We start from the raw sequence: 3,981 nt of genomic DNA on the forward strand, positions 1-3,981 counted from the left end.
ACCTAGGTGAGTTCAATCCTTGCAAGGGGGATTTGGGGATTGGTTCTGCTTTGAGTAGGGGGTTGGACTAGGTGACCTCCTGACATCCCTTCTAACTCTGATATTCTATGACTCATTTTTAGTGGACTATGTGTGCCTAACTCAAAATATCCAATACTGTGTAATGTGGAGAGGATACCCTTACATATGGCATGAGCCAACTCCCATTAACATCAGTGGGAAATTTAATTTAATTTTAATTTTAATTAAAAATCTAAATAATTCCATGAACATTTTCATTGGAAAATATTTTGACTTTTTTTTGACCAGCTTTAATGCTGGTTGTGAACTTGAGGGTAGGGAGAGGAATAATAACAAAAAAATTGTTTAAAAATGTTTGCAGTTTTTCATTAGAATATCTTTTCAACTAGCTGCAGTGAAGTGTCTATCTTCATTAACCTGATAATTATTGCATGGGCATCACAGTTATCTGTTGCCTACACAGATAAATGACATATATTTGTTTCGTATTGCTGTATGTACATATGGTACTATTCTTCTGGCACTCCACAGCTAGTATCCTGTGTCCTCCAGTAGCCATCAGCACAAATCCCACATGAAGGGCAGATTCCAGTTGTGGCATCCCAGTCTTTATGCAATTTCCACTGTCAGGGCCTCTACTCTGATCTTAGTCACTTCTTGGACATAACAGAACTAAAGAAAAAGAAAATCTTGATATACTCCTTCGCATAGACCAACTGAACTGTGTCCAGTCATCTGAGCATGTGTAAAAGGGGACTGTTGAGCTGAACAATTGCATAATATACACCATTCAATTTGTCATAGCTTTGCTCCTTTGTGATTCAGAAAAATAATTTTCATTGACCTCTGGACTTGATGGGAAAATCTGACCCTTTAAATATTGGTTTCCCCTTTTTTCTACTCTAGATTGTTAAAGAAAATCTACTCCCAGAACATACACCAGGAACTTCTGTCAATAGAACCACTGAAGAAGGAATGTGTTTAAATCTTCTGGTTTGTACTCTGTAATAATTCTGATTTCTGGGTCATTCCTGTCTTGGATCTACTTCTTAACAGGAGCTGGCGGGTGGAGTCAGGGGTGGAGAAGAGCCCCCGGCTGGCTGGTGGGCAGGCCAAGAGGAGCAAGTGGTTGGTGTGAGGGAGGCAGCGGGCTGGTGGGGTCTCGGGGTGCAGTGCAAGTGGAGCAGGCTGGGGTCCCTTCTGAGCATGGGCCTGGCTCCATGGCACCATTGTAAACCCAGGACTGCTTTCCATGACCCCAGCATGTTCTTAACTCAAGTTAAATAACTTGAGGAAAAATCCTAGTGAAGAGAAGAGAAGGCAGTAGGTAGTTTTCACATGAGTTAGCAGACAGCGATGGAGCCTAGCCTTTCATTCATATGAAAACTATAAACTGCCCTCAAGTTAGTTGCAAAAGGCTCAGGCAGGGAACTCATTAGAAGAGACAAGCAAGAGAGAGGCGGAGGTGTTCTATTGGTAACAAGCACAGGTGACTTGGTCTAGAAACCTGCCGAGTAGCTGCAACTACTGTATCATTAAAGTCAGAATTACTCATTGGCGTCATCCTGAGAGCTCTGGACTCTCACACAAGCAATCACTTAAGTATAGTTTCTACTACCTAAGTAGATGGGTATAGTTCCCATCACTTTGGTATTTGAAATATGTATCATTCTTGCTTGTTTGCAAAAATAAAATGTACCTTTAAATCATAGTGTTAGTGTTATTGTAACCATGTTGATCCCAAGAGATGAGAGAGACAAGGTGGGTGAAGTCGTATCTTTCATTTGACCAATTTCTGTTGGTGGAAGGCACAAGCTTTTGAGCAACACACAGCTCTTCTAGAGTTTTTGTGACAGTCTGAATGACTCTCTTCTGTACTGTGAGGATAGTATTATCTGCAGGCAACAGGCTTAAAAACGTAAGTGTCATTTAAGCCCAAATTTTCAAAGTAGGGTGCCTATGGTCAGACAGCTAAATCCATGTTCAGGGCACTTAATAACCAGCCTGGTTTATAGAAATACAGAATACCCACAAACCAGTGTGAGCTGTGGATGTTCAGCCCCTCTTTAAAATAAAATAAAATAAAATAATAATGATGATAAAAAAATCAAACCACTTATTTAGGTACCTAACTAGCAACTCTTGGAGGACTCCCCCAAACCCTGCAACACTAAATGACTTAATTCTACAGCTAGAAACTATGGTCTAATATCCGAAATGAAAAGATATCTGATGCCATTGAAAGCAAATGGATAGTTGTGTGTGGGAAGGAGGGGTGGGGGGGTTCACAGGACTCTGTCCATGATCCCTTCTTCTTCACCCTCTACTTGTGATCTCTGGGTAACTATATCCACAAATATAAATTCAAGACTATGCAGATGACTCAAATATATCTCTCCGCTGCAGACCCAACTCCTTCTGTCCAAACTAAAATCTCAACCTGTCTCTCTGACAGCTCCTCACAGCTGTCTGTCAGCTCAAGCTCAAGATGGCTAAAACAGAGCTCTTAAGCTTCCCCCACCCTGAAGCTTGCTCCGCTACTTCTTTCCTCAATCACTGTGGACAATACCGTCGCCTTGCCTGTCATTCAGGACTGTGACCCGGGCATCAGCTTTTACTCAGACCTCTCTCTAGAACTCACCAGGGGTTTTGCAGACTAAGCTAAATCACAGAAAGACACTTTTAATGTGGAATAAGAGTGTCACATGGGGAGTTTGTGTGGAATAGCTATTGCACTTTACATTCATGCTTTAGTTTATTCTGCACTAACTTCTCTGTGTAGATAAGCCCTAAATCTTGCCAATTCTTTCCATATAATGTCGCTGATCCTGTTCTTTTCTGAAACTAAAACTCTTGTCCACCCCTTAGTCACCTTGTATCTCGATACTACAACATCCTTTTCTCAGGCTAGGACAAATGCACTCTTGCTCCACTCACAACCATTCCGAATACAGCTGCAGAGATTATTTTCCTAGCCCATTGCTTTGACCATGGCCTCTCTTCACATCCTTCCGCTGGCTCCCTCTTCATTGTCATATCAAACATAAGTTACTTATCTTCATTTTCTATGCCTTTCATGACCTATTATCTCTCATTCTGTATTCAAAGGTCAACTCGCACCTCTGATCAGCCCATGATACCAGCCTTCATCTAATGCACCTTTGTGCTTTCTCCTATGCAGCATCTCACACTTGGAAGAGCTCCCTGTAAATGTCTGCAAAGCCAAATCATTTTTCTCCTTCAAATCCCTCCTTAAAATTCTCCTTTGATATATCTACAAAAAACTTGACAATGGTTAGGCTGTTCGTGTGCTGAGACCACTGCCTATCATGCTAACCAATTTTGTCTCATTGTTTCATGTCTGTCCGTCTGCATCCATCTGTTGTCTCTTATACGTCAATTGTAAGCTTTTTGGGGCAGACTGTCTTTTGTTCCAGGTTTCTACAATGCCTAGCACAGGGGCTTATAAGAAGCACATGGAATCTTTTTAAAGGGGATAAGGCAACGTGCCGCATTTATTGAAAGTACAATTTGAGCATTAAAATCACATTCTTCCATTCTCTTTCTCTCTCTCTCTCTCTCTCACACACACAGACACACACACACACAGAGTTCTGCAGCTGGATTGTATAGTTACCAGTCCTCAGTGTTGCTTGGTCAGTTCCAGTAGCCAGCTGAAACTGCACACAAGGGAGGGGAGCCGGGCCTCTGTCAAATGCATTCGAAGCTCTGATGTTGATGCAGAACAAACCCAAAGTCCCATGGCAATACACTTTTCTTTTATAGTGATCAGTTCCCACACAAGTCTATGGACCTTGCTGTGTCACACCGGAGCTGTCAATCACGAGGTATTCAAGGTTGCTTTAATTAGCATTATTTTGAGTTGTTACCAGGAGGATCCACAGCTGTTTCTTATCTGTCCCTTTGGCTCAACTCTTTATCTCATCCTTGGGGTGTATG

The sequence above is a fragment of the Mauremys mutica genome, chromosome 1, assembly GCF_020497125.1.
Source record: "Mauremys mutica isolate MM-2020 ecotype Southern chromosome 1, ASM2049712v1, whole genome shotgun sequence".
NCBI classification, from domain to species: domain Eukaryota; kingdom Metazoa; phylum Chordata; order Testudines; family Geoemydidae; genus Mauremys; species Mauremys mutica.